This window comes from Electrophorus electricus, chromosome 16 (genome assembly GCF_041902795.1).
Source record: "Electrophorus electricus isolate QZ-2024a chromosome 16, ASM4190279v1, whole genome shotgun sequence".
NCBI classification, from domain to species: domain Eukaryota; kingdom Metazoa; phylum Chordata; class Actinopteri; order Gymnotiformes; family Gymnotidae; genus Electrophorus; species Electrophorus electricus.
This window is the reverse complement of record NC_137512.1, coordinates 14,026,281-14,044,419: the sequence shown is the minus strand read 5'-3', so window position 1 is coordinate 14,044,419 and position 18,139 is coordinate 14,026,281. Positions and strand designations below refer to the sequence as shown.

General features: G+C 39.7%; 1 protein-coding gene across 3 annotated transcripts in view; it reads left to right on the top strand.

Annotated features, from left to right (window-relative positions):
- Positions 1-1,227: 1,227 nt before the first annotated feature.
- The window catches only part of LOC113574197 (teneurin-1-like), a 140,583-nt gene continuing 123,671 nt past the window's right edge, over positions 1,228-18,139 (top strand). For all 3 annotated transcript variants that reach the window (XM_035532295.2, XM_027004950.3, XM_081698983.1), the window contains exon 1: positions 1,228-1,620. The gene's annotated coding sequence lies outside the window, so the exon portion shown is untranslated. The remainder of the gene's footprint in view (positions 1,621-18,139) is intronic.

Below are 18,139 nucleotides of genomic sequence, written 5' to 3'. Positions count from 1 at the left end.
AGGGCTCAAAGTAATTTCATGAAAGATTAAAAGATCTATTGATGATATTTTATTGGCACTAAAAATGCCTGACAAAAACTGCTACACACAATTCCAAGACCAATATCTTGAGTTCTACCTCCAGTTCTCTTTTCTCAGGCTTTATTCCAAAGAACAACTACAACTTCAGATCTGAGCCATGCTGCTATTATAAACAATATCTCATCAGTAAACTCCACTAATGAGTTCCAGCATTTTATGGAAAAGGAGAGTGGTTCATAATTGATTTAGTTTAGGAACTTGTGGAAATAAATGTACCACCAAGAGATAAATTTAGTCAGGAGAGCATGCATCTATTTAATTGTTTTTAATAAACCATTTGAGCTGATACAATCACTGAGTTTTAACAAAAAACAAAATTATCCATTGTGATTTGAAAATAAATCAAAATGTGTCAATTTTAAATGTTACATTGAACTGTAGCTCATTGTAAATTACATTTTCTGACCCATGGACAAGGGAGAATGAACATAACCACAGCATCAGACCCTTCAAAACCAGTGCATATCTCCAGGGATTCATTATAAAATATAGATATTTTGTTTCTGTGAGAAAACATCAAAGGCAATGCAGATACAGATGTTTTCACTCTTGCTGTTATAGCAAACATCAGGCATACTACATTCTCTATAACATAGCTTGCCTCTCATCCTTTTTTCAAAAGAGACACCTTGTTCATTAGTGCCCCATAATATGCAATCCAGTTCCACAACAGAAAGTATGTCAGCACAAAAAAATGATGATAATGATGATGATATCGACGGTGATTACTGTGATTAGGGAGAGGGCATGCTAATTATTGGACATGAGTTTTAATATTGCTCAGGGGTACTCCACTTGTGTGGTATCTATGAGAAAAAATACTTTAAACATATTGGGGCAGAGTGAAAGACCTTGAAATGGCCTGTAGCTTCATGAGGTCAATCTTAAGTAATTGTTGTTAGAGTACTAGGACATGCACTGAATTCCACAGTCATGGTGGTATATATATATATATATATATATATATATATATATATATATATATATATATATATATATATATATATATATATATATATATATATATATATATATATATATATATATATATATAATTAAACTACCACAAATATTTATCTGCATTCATAAGAGCTCAAACTACTCAATATACCTACCATTAAAACAAATCCAGAGGATGCTTGTGCACGTAATCCAAATGGATACCACTCCCCCTTCGTTTCGGCTGTGGTATATTCCAGAGATGCTGATATAGCGAGTATGAGAGGTTGTCTCCGCGACAGCAGGCTCTGCGAAGATTTGAGGTTTATCCGTGGCTCCCGGGAAGAGGGGATATCTCGCGAATGCATGCCCCTTCTCTTCTCTAACGAAGTGCCACTTGCTCAGTTCCTGTGCTGCGTGTCAAACCCTATCTGACGCTATCTGATGATGCTAGCTTGGTAGATAGACCTCTTGCGCCACCGTTCTGAAGGGATAACTGAAAACATTAAAGCTAACAGGGATTTTATATGGTGATTAGAAGTAAGCCAGTGTGGACCAAATGGAATGGGACTAACCTGTTATGGCATCAAATCGAAAAAGGTAATACCAGCTGTTTCAGTACACTTTCGTTTGGTCTTAGTGTTAGGTTACATTACGGGCAAAGCACAAGTGTAGCATGTGTAGAAACATGTTATACTCATCTGTGCCCACAGGATACTCATTCATACACTGACATATAAATACACTCCACATGCATGAAGTCCAAAGGATGTCTCGCTAAGATCGCTGTGTTAAACGACCGCACAACTAGCAATTTACTCAATGAATTTAAGCAGACCGAGTGCGGACGGCGGCTCTGATGATATTCACATTTTACTTCACCTGTCAGGGTAAAAAGTATTCCTCATGGGAAAATATATCTTAAGATGTCCGCGACAGTGGCTAAACGCTCCGCGTATTGTCAAAAATCATTTCATGACTCATTCCTATCTTAACTTACACAACGCTGTATAAACCTGACCTGGACGAGTATATCCCATCACTGGTCCACATTTTCAGGTCAACCCGCATGTTACGATGTCGGCGCAGGAAAATTGTAGACTATCTGTGTCAACACACTTGTCAAACAGAAGCGCGCGGCTTAGGTCACGGTCACACTGATTCGGTCTGATTGACTTTATAGGCCTGCTTATGATACATATAAAATCATATATTGGAAAGCATTCATGGAAAGACTCCGAGGACCTAACTCCCCCAATTTTAATCGATAAAACATCCTCCTATCACATAAAACTATTTGAGCAACAAGGTACAACAAGTTTCGCCATTGTTTTATGTCACTGCACATACGATTTAGATTAAGTTTGGTCTGTGACATACAAGGTTGACAGCTGTGTCAAAATATTGTTTAAGTCAGTACACCCGCCACTCTTTGCTTAAAAAACATACCTTGTGAACCTTATTTAGACAGATATTACTTTTAACAGACAGAGCTTTCTTTTTTCTATAATGATTAAATGTCTAGTTGTCTATCCAGTGCTGTAGAAAAATCTCATCCCATTTTCAGTTGGATCATTGTGTTTGACTGTTTTAAATGTTTTAAATTTATCTTTGAACAAACTACAAATTTCTGAGTCCCTGTAAGACATAACGTTTATGTTTGGTTATGGTTTGGGACTGCATATACCGTTCCTTTGTATTAATCTGAGTGGAACAGTGAGCCAGAAGAAGCTCACCTCTCCTATTGTGGCCTTTCCCTCTCACATAGTGTACAGGCATTGGATGTTAACTCTTGTACCATTTGCATCAGGCTGTCAGACCTTTTCTAAATGGTGCTCTTTGAATCAGACACTATCTGCTCTGACAGATCCTTCATTCTGTGGTTGGACTGTTGTACTTGGGAGGAATAGGAAAAAAAGCACGATTACACCCCTTTTTGTCACTTCTGCCAGTGCTTTGTACCTAAGCGGAAGGCCTACTCATTTCCCCATCATTCTTGTGAGACCCCGTCCATTTGCTCTGTAGGTTCCTCATATTCACTCACATTTTGTGCTCATTTTGGGAGGATAGTGCTTGTCTCACTGAGAACACCCCCCATCCGTGGCAAATGGTGTTGTCGCACCATAACCTGTGAACACGTCCTTTAGTGTAGAGTGGCCACATTAATCAAGATGGGGCCAGTCCCATCCTTCCTGATGCCTTTGTTTTTGTGGGGAAAGAGGTGGCATAGCTGGTCGTCCCTAATCTCCAGTCCCCTGAATTAATTGAGCTAATAAAAAGCTAGGCAATCTGTTGCAGCTATTCGTGATTAATAGATGAGCATCTGTGCTTGTGTACTGTATGCCACCTACTCATCCACTCTCGCGCTGAATTTTCATATTATTCTGAGGAGGAGCAGCCTGAAAAATAGAACGCTGCATATGCGAGCAAGATACAGTCTACTAGCGAAAGGAATCAGAAGGCATTTTATTGGCAAAGTTCGGAGGCTTAATGGAAACATCCCAGCGAGAGCATGCCAGTGCTGCAGCACTGTTTCGTGTAAATCAATGAATATTGCATGCATGCTGTTTTTATCACCGCGCATTACAGCGCGGGCTGTTCGTGATAAACGTAAAACATGCACGTGCAGACAAACCGTCCCATCCGTGACAATAACGTCGTTTCCACTTGCATCTCAGAGCAGCGTGGCGCTACCAGCTGTAAGCATCCAGTACTACTTTGCATCTTTCATCTTCACATAATTACTGTGTGTTGTACTCGATTGCGGGAATGCGGGTGCGCTTTAATAACTGCCGCGTCGGTGTTTGTTGCCAAACAGGGCTAACCCCGGTAGTGGTGTTCGTGAAAATGGCTCTTACAGATGTTGCCAGAGGAAGGCAGGAGTTCGTGTGGAGGTGTTCTCAGGGTTCCGAAGGCTTCTGTCGCTGATACGCAGCCTCTTGGCTGTCAGTTCCTCTCCCACAGCGGGACGAACTAGCGCCTCGTGCATGCCGCACAGCGCCAACCCCTCGGGCGTCACAGCTGCCTTGAGTGAGTGGTTGACACTTCCCTGGTCTTTATCCAATAGGAGACAGTCTAAAGTGGGGCATCGGACAGCGCTCCTGGAGCAGGAGGAGGCGCCTGTCAGAGGCCTCGGCATGGCTGGCAGAATTCCTTTGCTTCTTAAAGGGTTTGTTATTTGGTTGTTGTTTCTTTCGCTTTTTTTATGGCAAAAAATTTGAGATACTTTATTAATTATTAAATAACAAATATATAAGCTGTGATTCATTACATGGTGGAGAAAAAGTCTCCTCCAGGAGAAGTGAAAAATGAGAGGGCATTTATGCTGGGCTCTCCATTAGAATTACAGCAGAGGGCTTCTTTGCAGCAACTCTCCACGACACTGCCTCTCCCCCATCCAGCAGAGCACAACCTGGGCCTGCATGCAATGTTTCCCAGGACAGCAGTAGCACAGCTGCCTGCTAGCCAGTGTAGAGTTGCCTTCACCCTGGGGCTTGGTACAATCCAATGCCCCTGGTCGATACGGAGACATTTCACCACAGGACAAGGCCATGGTGAGAAGTACTGGCCTTGTCCTGGCCATTAAAACTCAGCACACCACAGTGGTCCAGTTATATTCATTTTCACCCATGTTTGTGCTGTGTTATAAAACTAATCCCTTTCTACAACCTGTGTGCTTTACTACAAAGATGGTAAAAAAAAAAAAAAGAAAAAAAAAAAAAGAATCATTTTCTACAAGCTGCCTGCTTTATGACAAAACTAGTAAATAACAGGAATCACCACACCACAGGAAATCAGCATGTTTCCAGAGAGTCACTAACCTGTCAGAACACGACAAAGAAAAGAGAGGGCAACAAAGTGCGACTCAACCAGAAACTTTGATCATGAACAACCGGGAACCTTTATATTTGCATTAAGAGTTTCAAAAATGAATTCATGACACTGATAACATTGACAATACAAATTTTGTTTTGGAAATTTATCAGTTAGGCAAGTGCATAGCTAACAATGTTATTTCAGTGAATGAAGAAAAACATTTGAAAGGAGGCACACTTTATACCAGTGGAAAAGCGTGCATGATGGCAGTCTTCTAAATTACAGTAGCATTTAACATCCAAGTTTTCTTTTTTTTTTTTTTCTTTGTGTGTGTGTGTGTGTGTGTGTGTGTGTGTGTGTGTGTGTGTGTGTGTGTGTGTGTGTGTGTGTGTGTGTGTGTGATTTTGTTTTATGAACTTGCATTCAGGAGCATCACAGTGGTGTGTGAGAAGATGAAGAGAAAGAAGCTCACAGAACCAACCTCATAGTTATCTGTGTTTTGTCATTCTGAAGCATTGCTCTGTAACACTTTGAAAAGGGTGATGTTGAGGACTAATAGTTGTGAAAGGATGTGATATGAGAAACCTTGTTATTCTATAATTCTGTATGTGCTAATGATTTTTATGTTCTAGATTATAATCATTATATTTTTTGCATATGATTATAGGTTGAATATTCAAATTTATTTAAGTGGACTTTGCCTAGTATAATAACTGAAGATATATTTTTCAACTTATCTCTTCTTCATTCATCTCTTCAACCTGATTAACTAATTGCAGCAGCAATCAGCAGATTAATTGATTATCAAAATAATCATTAGTTACAGTCATTTTAGTTGATAATGTGATGTTGATACTGAATAATATCATGAGAGATAACACAAGATGAATTTACCAAAATCTTTTTGGAAGTACATATGGGGGAAACTGGTTTCACCTGGTTCAGAGGCTGTATTATAGGAGGAGCTCCTTGTTGAATGAGTTGGGCATCAGAGCTGTTATTAAAGGCACACTAAAGTGCACGATTGTGGTGTTATTAAGCAGAAGCAGCTTGCCACTTCGTCCGCTGTGCCTTTAATGGAAGAGCCTGTTGCTACCTGCCGATCTGATATTTGCTAAAAATAATTGGCATCCCTCAGATGAAAATAACTATATAATTGGTGTTGTAATAACAACTGTGCCATTCACAATTATCATGTGATTGAACTTGGATTTTTTTCTTTTTGATTTTTTTTGTACGTGGTGCACTTTCATCACTAAAAAGGATGCAACCTAGGGTTCCAGCCTAGCTGTCATTACAGTTGGCTTTAAATGAAACCCACTCCATGCACTGCTGCTGTAATGAATGCCATTAACTTCAGGGGGTCATGGCTGTTGATTCTCATGTGTGTGTTTTCAACTTCAGAATGCAACTGTTCCCCCTGCCTGATTCAACTGCAGCATTTTTATTCTGCAGTCCTTTATTGTTGCTATGCAGTTGATTTGCATTGAGTTTGACCAGTGATGTTGTTTTCAGCCCATTCCTCTTAAAGACAAAAAAACTGCTTGATCTGTTTCAATGCATAAAGTTTACTGCATTGCTTTTTATATATATATATATATATATATATATATATATATATATATATATATATATATATATATATACACACACACACACACACACACACACACACACACACACACACACACACACACACACACACTGTGCTGGCACTAACAGTGCCAATGCCCAGTATGTGTGATTAATGTCAGTAACTTTCATCATCTGAATATAGTATCCTTGGCAATGAATTATTGAATAAGCTAAGTTGGGTAAAATGCTGAGCATTCTCACATACCCCTGGCATTTCTCTTTTTCCCCTCCCTTTTGTATGTTCCCATCTCACAATAAGACCACTTTTTGTTACCCCGTCCTGCATTATTTATGATTTCTCATTTTATGAACTGTGCCCTGTGGCTCTGCGTGCTCTCTAGCCCTATTGATTTGTACTTGCTTGAGAACTGGTCTTAAAATAATGCACTGCATGAAATTTGTGTGCACTGCCTGAGCAGATGGGGGCCACGTGGAGTGCATCAAATGATGTTTGTTGGAGTGGTGATGCGGTGCTCGCAGCCATTTCTGGATGGGATTACTTCCCCCGTGACTCAGGAATCTTATCACGCCTATGTGTCACCCAACGCCAGGCTCGGTGCCAGCCCTCCATTCCAGGAGAATAGCCAGGCATGTCACCTGTCACCTGTCACCCACAGTTCACCTGCAATCATCACCCATTGCCCCTGCCCCCCCAAACCCCACCCCAAGTGCCCAGGGGACTGCTTGCTTGTGCAGTTTAAATGCTCCTCCTGCAGGCCACCCTCAAACTGCTGTTTTATGAACACAGTGGGGAAAAAACCCACAATTACTTATCTGCTTTAGCAAGTTTAGGCACTGAAACTATGGATGACTCCTGAGCACTCCAGGAATGCCATCTTCCCTCCAGAGTATTAAGACAGGGCTGTGCGCTGTGGAACAAGTGCTCCAGTACTCTAAAGCATACATCTCCTTTTCATCCTGGAGTTATGAAGCGAATGGATGGCTTGTTGTTCACATGGTTCATGGTGCCATTAGGATCGCATAATCTATTCATTTGTGGACTTGGGGTGGAAGGGAGGTGGTGTATGGAGTCATAGATGATCTGGAGATGGATTGGTCCAAAATTGGTATGAGGAGGGGAAAAAAATCCAATTTATTTTCTTTTATCAGTACATTAAGAAGGAGTAATCAAGCTTTGACACATGAGTGTAGCCCACCTTTTTGGCAGGATTGACTGGATATGAATGAATATCCCTCAGAGTGAGTCTGGGCTATGTGCTGAGCTCAAATAGCAGGGATTTGTTTGCTTGCTACACCTCACTGAGTATGCTGTACACTGTGAGATGAGCCTTTTTCCTGTTGATGCATCATACCGTATTGTAGTAGGCTACAGATATAGTCCTGCTTTTCAGTGGACAGCAATGGAGCACAGCAAATGTGTTTGAGCCCTGGGCTCTGATGAGGATAACAACCAAAGTAAAGAACAGGGGCGAACAATCTCACAAATGTAATAAGGATCATAATGATAGCACCAGAAGAGGACACTACAACCCACAATGGTGCTATAATGAAAGAATAAATAAAGGCAATCAGCAACAATAACAAAAAAAAAAAAAAGACTATTAGATACAGCGATATTAGAGGACTCTGGCCTGACTCCCTCTTAGGTGTGAAATTAGTCCTGCTTTGTCATTTCATGTTAGAGGCTCTCCAATCCAAAGAATACAATAAACAGTTACTAACCTTGTATACACAGTGGTGAATCTCCTTGATGAAGTGCTGGCACTGCAGAGTTTTATCTGCTGGGACCTGTAGCTCCGAATGGAATCAGGTATTAATCAAGTCACCCGACGACTTTGGAGGAAAGAAATCAATTTTTGTTTCTTTCCAAACGCACTGGGACATAAATTGGCTGTGACGTTAAAGCACACAGCTTGGCAATACATGTCGAAATAATTAACTACCGATCCATTGTAGTTGTGGTGGATTATTGTTACCTTAATTTTACCAGTCAGAAAGGACTGACACTTTCTGACTTAGCTGGTACAAGTGTGTTTGCAAATGTTCAGAATTCTACTGTTCTGCATCCAAAATTGCATTCACTGGTCAATATTTATAGTAAATGATATAATATTAAAAACTTATTGTAATTATTTTTATTTTCATTGTTATCAATGTGTAATTTAGCCTACTGCAGCATCTTTTAAACACCATTATTAAACTACAACCAATTAAAGGTCTGCAAAAATATACAAGAGGCTTTGTGTTAATTTCGAACACAACTTTGTTTTATGATGGTTTGTCCCAAAGTATAAAGTTTCCACTCTCTTGAAAAGTAGCTTGTTTGGGGAAACACAGGGACTGCAAAAGTAGGCTTCTGGCAGTTTTGCCACTTGAGGTTTACTATTACAATACTGGAGATCATGGTGATTCTCAAATCAGTCTCCCAACTTCTCCCAGAACTTGTGTCAGCAACAGTTTTCATCTGTCCTGTATGACAGGATTAGTACATTTCACTGAGTGTGAAAGACACAAGGATAAAATTGCTCTTTCACAAGAACCAAACAGATCTTCAGTGAATGTGAATATTTTCTAACCCAGAATTCATGTGAGCTGAGAGGAATATCCTTTTTAGAAGGCTGTGTATGTCCAGATTTTTAAAAGCTGCTGTCTACAGAAGATGTAATTAGATAGTTTCTTTGGTGTTGACAAAGCCAATTGTAAGATGAATGAGCAAGTATAATTTGAGCCCCAATTTTCTTTACATTATTTAATACCACTTATTGTCCAGTGAATGCCCCAGAACAGACCAAATATTAATTAGCTTTAACATGTATTTATAGTAGCCTTAAATGTGAACTGAATTTAATTAAGACAAATTTATAGGTCATTTAATTCTACATATAGATTTCTGATAGAATGTTATTTACAGACCTGGTAACTTAAAATTTATTTTTGAAATTGAGGGTCAAAAGCCTATAGACTCTGACCATACATATATATGGATACAGGTACATCTTTTTAAAATTTATTTTAAAAATAAATTTAAAATAATTTTAAATTATGTGTGCTTTTTTAGTCAGTCAAAGCCTGTTTTCACATCAGCACTGACATTTGTGTGACACACTTCACTAAGATCCACAGCTAAAATGTGCAGCCATATACAGAGAAGGGCAGCAGCACAACTGGACTAGTGGGTTCGAACAGACCCTTTCTTTTTATTATATGTATAGCTTCATGAGTGTTTTCTACACTCATTGCTTCCAACATTAGATGTCAGAACTTAGTCTCAGGTGAAAGAAAATTATTTTTGTACTGATTCATAATTCCATATGAAAGTTTATAAATAAGCAATCTAGATAACTTTTCTTTTTTATATAAACTGCAAAGATTTGAGAAATTATACAAGAATACATGACTCTGGTTTACAACGGTTGAATGAATAATGGAAATTGTGCCATTTTTCATTGAATTGGAATATTTCACTATTATTTCGGATGGGTTTTGTGTTTATCCTGTACTGAGTCGTGGTTCCCTGCAGGGCAGAAAAGCTACCTGAGAATGAAGAACTTCGCAGCGATGGTTAGAAAGTGTTTGCGGTGTGTACTCTCCCTGGCCCACCACCCTTCTGTACGGACTGGCTGGCGAGAACAACGTAATCAGGGGCTTGTGAGTGGCAGCCTGCTGAAATCAGCGTTTTCTCAGCCTCAGGCGCGAAGGCCGCCAGTGGACGCGGGCGCACGGCAGGTTGATGAGGTAGAGATCTGGGATTGTACGACTCCAGAGGGGGAGCCGAGTCGTTTTTGATATTTGGCTTCTTAGCTAGAGTTAAGTCAGCTCGCAGTCACAGCAGCTTCTAAACACGTCGTGGCTGTCGCGGCTTTGATCTGTGCAGCTTAATCTATCATTTGGTCTGACACTGAGTGAGAACAGACTCTCTGTTTATAGGCTATATATCTCTTGGTAATCACAGCAATTTCTTCCTTTGGCATTAAAGTTTTCTTGATGCCAAGTTGTGGAAGCACACTCTTGAATTTTAACGACGCTGCCTGGACTCTGTGATCATGCTACGCTGTTTCACACTTCAGTATACCCGGAGGTACGGGACCTATCAGTTTGCCGTAAACAAATTGTATGTCTGTGTATTACGTTTTTAACCATGCCCCTCGAAAAACTAGTGTCTCCAGGTGAGGATCTGTGCAAATAACAGAAATAGCGAAGGGCTCCGATCTGGTAGAAACGCTACCAGAAGCGATTCTGTTTCGTACCTGCAGCCTACGTGCACGTTGCATGTTCAATCGTAGAGACGAGGGACTGCGGAGAGGGCTATACGCCATGTAGGCTGCCAGTCCAGGTAGACGTTAGCCTCGCTGTTTTCGCTCGGGTGATTACAGGCCTGTCCAGGTGTGAAACGCAGGTCTGTGTGGAGGAATTGGTACCCGTTATGGAAAGTAGTACTGGCTGAATTTAGCAATTAATTGCATCTTTTTACACATTCGGAAAGTGTAGGGATCGAGCTGGTACTTTTTCGCATGGTTGAAATCCATTGTCCAGGTGGTAGAGAGATGGTCGTTCACACTCGTCTCGTGGTTCGATTGCTGAATCGTGGTTCGAAAAAAAATATAAATAAATATAAATAAATATTATATATATAAAACTGACATGATGACGTCTTTTTCCTAGGGCTGTGCAGTTCTGTTTCCATCTAAGGCTATTTATGATAGCTCTAGGTTGAGTATGAAACCTTTTACATCATATAAAGCAAGAGTACTTGTGAGGAAATATTGTTAGGTTTGTGCTTGATGAGCTGGAAAGAAAATGTAGTTCAAAAAATAGATCATATGAAATTTCCTGGATTCTTCTTGAAAACTAGATGAGACTTCTTAGCAGCTGCTTTGTATTCCATGGGCTCTAAGTAAACCCAGGCTGATTTGGAACCTACCGCCTTCATGTTCCTTTGAATTCCTACCATCTGTGTGAATATTATTCCATAAACATAACCTAACACACAAACATGAACTGACAAAAATGAGGTGTAAAATTTTACAAAAATATTTTTTTTTGGTTAACCTGTTTAGCGTGTGATTTGTACATTCGCCCAAAATAGTACTGCTTTACAGCTGTTTACTTTTGATTGATTTTGGATTCATTTTAAAACATTTTTGTGGTCCATAGTTCTTCTTTATTTCTGTAATCAATATATAGTTTTCTGTAAATAGTATTATATATTTTGTTCTAATCACTACAATATTAGAATGGCAAAGAAGATGACACAGAGTTAAGCAACCCGTATCTTTCTGGCTTCTCTCCTCATTTCCATGACTGCTTCACATGGTCTAGTTCAAAGTGCATGTAGTGTTCGATTACGCTGGTTCCCTGCACCACATGGAAATAGACAAGGTGAAATGGACACACTATTTCTACATGCACACTGCAAAATATGATGTTAGATTGTTGCTGTTTTTGTTTGTTGTGGAATTTTAATATATATATATATTTTGCAATATCCTACATCTTTCTCTTCCTTTTTTCATATTGATGGTCAGTTTCCATCTTCTGGAGTCAAATTTTAATGTGGCTTTTTGGTCACTCTCAGCAATGCATTGCATGGCATTCTATACTGCATATTCAAACTGTGCTGTCATCTAAATCCTTCTATATCCTGGCAACGCGACTTATACCCATAAGTTTGCAATGACACCCAAGCCCCTGTGCACAAAAAAGTAGTGCACCTGGGATGGCAGAAGCTTGTCGGCCTGTGATGAAAAGCGTACCTGGACACATGCTATGGTGTCACATGATGCCAAAAGATGGATGGCATGTGCACAACACTTACACAGCTCTCTCCAGATCTACTAGAGATGCCACAGCTGCAGCTGATGACCCAGTGTTCACATGTAGTGTCCCGCAAGGCTCTGCCCACTGCCTTTCCATTTATTTCACCCCTACTACATAGCCAGTGTCAAAGTGGGTGGTGACTTTAGCATGGCCAATCTTCAGCCAACCATGATAAAGACATCATATGCTATGTTTGATGGATGAGCTGTAATCAATGCAACCTTATAGGCTTTATCATCAAAAATGTATTAGTAGTTAGTATATGTCATTCTTGGTTATTCTGTGTTTTTTTTTTCTGATATCAAAAATGCAATTCTTGGCATATAATTAAAACAACAACTATAGTAACTGAATTAGGTAATACCAGTGTGAAAATAACCTGGACAGTACAAGTGCGTATCATAAACAATTGTGTATATGTATAACATACAAGAGACAAAACTGACTGGAGCGTTTTTAGTGTGTCTAGTGATTTAATGCCGGAGAAGTGCTTGTGCACCCAGTCTTGCCTGTCATGGCTCTCGTTGTGGAGCTAGGGCCATCACACACTGTTAGAGCCACTGAGTTCTTTAGATTTTGGTAGATCTGGGATTATTATACACAACTAAGCTTTTAGCAGGGATTTTGGAGCCTTCACAGAGATAATTTCTGACCTGAAGTAAGTGACTTTGATGTTGAATATTCATTGTATTCATTGCTGAGCATACACCCAGCAAAAGCCTGATTTGAGTTCTGAGGACCATGTGCCACGTTTTTCCCTCAGAAATTGCCTGAATGGTAATGATGGGCTGGGCTATGTTGGGCTGATGAACAATGTGATCGTCCAACATTGCTGGATGTCAGTTATCACAATGTTGGGCCACAGTCGTGACCCCCCCACCAACTCATACGTAAACACCAACAGTGGGGTCTGCACACTATAATTCCAATATCACTTACCTTAATTCATTCATCTAGTCTTTTAAACATAATACTTACAATAATGCTTTGATTTTGTAGAATGAATATCTACCAAAATCATTTCAGGCAGTGGAGATAAATGTTTTTTTTTTTCTGCATGAGCATACATTTACATAAAAAATATTGCCTAATAAATGTAAGAAATGCTTTATTAACGGCTTTAATTTAAACACAGGACACACCAATTTTAAGTGATTGAAATGGTTTTTTTTTTGCAATGGCTAACATAATTAATAGTAATCACATTCATGTATTAATTTAACAGACATTGAAAAAAATTGTAAAAGAACGCATATAAAAATGCGTAGTACTTTTGTAAGACTACAACTAACACCCTGCTCCCTACCTATTATGTCATTGTTCATCACAATGTTTCCCTGTAGATATCATCATATGCCATTTAGGTATACATTCCCCAAGCCTAGATGGCAGGGACTTTCTCACCCATTACTAGAAAAAAAAGTAATGAATGCTTTGAGAAGAGTGCTGAGGTGTTTGGTCATATAGAGAGAGATACAGATACAAAGTTGCACAGATAGATTCATAGACAGACTCTGAGGCAACCTTTGGGATCACATGTTTTACATTGTTGGCAATGTTGGATAGATGGTTGGTATTGGTTAGTGAATGGTGAATTTCTAAATGTTATCAGGAGACTTCATAACCTTTGGAGATTGTGTTGACTTTTTAACTAATAAAAAGAAAAAAAGAAAAACAACACATTTGAACAATGATTTTTTTTAAAAACATTGTGGGACTGTAACAAACTATAACCAGCATAGGCTTTGCTTTCTTTGTTAAGACAGTTATCCCGCATTCAGCCTTCGCCGTACAGTACATCGTGCCCCATCTTTTGTGTGATTGGATCTTTTCCACATCAGCTTTGCTCAAATGAAACAGCTGATGGTTATTTCCTGTGACATGATACCAGCGGTCGGGGCAAGTCCAGCCTTCCCACAGTCCTCCTTCTCCCTCCCGCCCTCTCCGCCTTTCTCTCTCTGTCAAGGTGCCTCGTGTCTCAGAAGGTGTAATTGTGATGTTTTTTATTCATATGTTGCCTCTCACTACAGATTGGGTGGCTCTCGGCATCTCTTTTCTTCCTCACAAAATACCGAGAGGCAGGGCCATAAATTCTCAGTCAGTGCAGATGCTGGCGCACTCCAATTCATCACATCCCGGATGCAAAAAGCCAGCATGAGATAATGTCACATCATAAAAGGGGGATGATGCAGCCATCAAAAGGGTCGACTTTGCGTGATTACTTTCATATGGATGTGGATTAAACTGCACATGTATGCGTGTGAGGTGGATGTCGGCTTTAAAAGCTGCATCTGTGCAAGCTAATCTTCTGGCAGGCTGCAACAGCATTCTTATTAGCAGGATTTGGAGGGCAAGACCAGCGCGCTCAGAAGCGCACTGGCGAGACTGTCTCGCTGCCTGTCCTCTGATGGTCTGGCTTCGGTGTTGCTCACAGACTGCAGACTGCAAACGAGAAGGATGCCTTTGTTCCACTGACTAAATATAGCCGCTGTCTGCCAGCGATTAATAGAGTCCATGTATGATTCAATTTTGTTGACCTGCTGTGCTAAGCCGTGGTACACAGATGTAACGCAATTGAAGTTGACAGAGTCTGTTGGTTGAAAAGAGGTCACAAGTCAAATCCTGGCCCATGTCTCTTGATCATGTTGTGAACTGGTTCGCAATGTAATGATTGCTAAAGCAAGGTCCAGTCAAAGTCTTAACGAGTCACTCAAGTTACAGAAGTTCTAATTTTTCACCAACCATTTAATACTTAACAAAGACTTAACACTTTGTGATTTTATAATTAGTGCTGTTTAAACCTTTTAAAATATGAGGGCACACTGAAAGAGACATGGATTAATATGATATTTATCTGTTTGCCTCTATTTACTAGGACAAGCTTTTTGGAATTTAATAGGATTTATAATAAATGACTTTGAATTTGAAATATGGACTTACAGTTTATTGTTGACTATAGCTTTCACAGGAACCTGAACGATTTCATGCCGCAGTGTAAATAACAGCAAATGAAAGCTGTATTTTATTGATACCAATTATCTTCACTTCTGTTCTTAGTGAACATGAGCTTTTAGATTTAGCAGTAACTGAAGTATATAGCGGGAAAATTACATTGTACCAGACATTAAGATTTGACTAATGTCGATCAAGAGCACTGTAACATAGTGGCAGAAACCAATTTGGATCAGTCATTTATCTTTGCTTACCCCCTAACTTTTCAATTTACATTGCTTATTGTCAAATCACCAGACTGTGTTACTTCTGAACAATAGCTGCCAGACATTTGAAGGCTTATAATAATTTCTATTAATACAACCATTTATTTGTGTCTTTACAAATGTTTGATGATATTCACAGCATTAGACTTTGTTAATGTGATGTTGAATGCATTAATCATTGGGGCCTGATGCATTTCCAGGAAAACTCAACTCCAGTCCAGGAGGGCCAAGGTACAATACAGTTTTTTCATTTGTTTGAACGGCACAATTTAGATCGTAATTTTACTTCCTGGTTTAGTAAGTCTGTTAGAGGATGAAAGTGTGCTGCACTCTGGAACTCTAATACCTTAGTTTTGTACTCCCAATTTATATGGTAAATTCACATGGTTTTAAAGAAATACTGCATCCAACAATGCTTATGTAGTTTATTAGGCTGTCTAGCACTAGAGAGTGTCATGTGCTATGAACAATTTTTCTCTCTAAACTAATGATTGGGTATTTGGTTGATTATAGGACACACTGATATTAACAAAAACATGATGGCATGAACAGGATCATGATTATACCACAATACTTGTTTATACTGACAGTATTATGTCCAACGGCAGGAATAACATCGTGAAAGAATCAAAACAGAATTTCAAAAGTTGTTTGTATCATTGGCCATATTTTGGACACAGGTCACATGGCTATGTTCAGTTTTACCACTGGAGGTGGTAAGTGAGAGGAGAGAAAGGTTATGGCAGGAGGAGCTATGAGGGTGGCTTGTAAAACAGGGTGTTTTTTTTCCTATCTTTTCTTTTTTTCCACATGAAATGAGGTTGGCTTGAGGAACAAGATAGTGGGTGTTACATCAAAATGAGAAATCAGAGCATCTAATGGGCACCCTACAGTGGGGCAGAATTAGAAGGAGGAAGCTCAGACAGTGAGCTCACAGGCATTAGCCGAGCAGGTCTCCTGAGGACAGCCTGCCAAAGGGGGGTCCATTCGATGGAAGGATACAAGTTTAGGCTGACACCCTGTGTGTGCTGTGACTAATCTTAATCAATGATTTTAACACTTGCTGATGTGATACAATGGATAGTAAGGCTTCTATGTTCTATATTCTCATGGAGTTACCTCAAATCAACCAGGTCACATCATTTATCCCTTTTGTTAAATATATATTTTAATGCTATAAGTTTGAACTACCCTAGTTATGATGTGGGGCAACATTTTAAAGCAGCTTAGATTGTAATACATGTTGCTTATGTACATATCAGATTCTTCTTGAGAATTTGTGACAAGACCTTAATAGAGAAAATGTAACACAAGTTTCTTCTGTGCTATTATTATTATTAGTAGTAGTAGTAATAATAAACAATAATGATAATAAATCTCTCAGGGTAACACTGTTTAAATCTCTAAAGCTCTAAAACTAAAAGCTGTAAAACTAAACCAGGGATCTAAAGCAGGGATCTTATGCTCTTTGTTCTTGGTGAGACCAACACAAAGACACCCTGCTGTGCACTTTAGGATTTCCGAGAGGAGTTGGATGGATTTTTTTTCCTTGGGGGGGTGGGGGGGGGGGGGGGCTTTTGCGGCAAATTAATAAGCCCCCAAATGGCTGTGTGGTGAAAGCAGGTATGTATATTTCACCAACATCAGAGGGGGATGGTGGCACACTAGAGAGTGCGAGAGCAGCCACCGCCTGCAGCTCGCTCAGAGCCCTCGGCTAAAGCAAACTCCCAGAGTACCCGGCAGCTGTGAATTTTACAACAGGAGGTCCCTAGCCTGATACCAAGCCCTGGCTTCATGTTTAATGTGCATTTATTCCTTCTAACTGAGCCGAGCGGGTGCCATACAAGAGCCGTGGCATGTTGCAGAAAGGAATAAGGAATAAAACAGTTCAAGAAAGAACTGCTCCCCACCTCCCTTTCCTTTGGTGCTGGACATAAATTAGCCATTGTGCTAAGACTTGGTGAAAGAAATCATTGAGAAAGCAGTGTAACTCAGTAAGTGGCAGGTGTTTTCTTCAGGACAAACCCCAGGTGTCACAGAATTCAGTTGAGTACGGACGTCGGTGTGCCCCCTCCCGGATAATGGTAATGGCCCATGCAAAAGTCTAACTCCCAATTAGTCAGTGAGACAGTTCTAGGGTATGGTTTGAAAACAGTCCTCTGGTAAGGAGTGGTAGGAATAATGTTAGCAGAAGTTTGACTGTCAAGACTGTCTTACAGACTGTTAATTTTAATAGTGTTCGCACAGAATCTTAAAAAAAAAAAGGTAGTAATTGGAAAGAAAGCGAAACTGGGAAGAGTCGATGCAGCCAGTACTATCTGTTGAGTAGTGCATGGAAAGTCCAGAGAGAGTGACCTTGAAAAGAAATAAAATCATATGGTCAGCTGCTGAAAGGTCAGTTAAGTAAACTGGATCTGCACAAACAGGTGTGATTAATATATCTGTATAGAAATGCCATAATTGGCTTGGTGTGTCATTCAGATATACTGTGAGAAGTCAAGAGAACAATGCAATGCCTCAGTGAGAAATGATTCCATCGCAAGTTTAATTTAGTAGCTTTTTACCCAGGAAATGACTTATAATGGCCTTTAGCAAGAAGGGAGATGATGGTAGTAGTACTACTGAGCATGGAATATGTGACACATTGCTTAAATACTTGATTCCTCTGAATT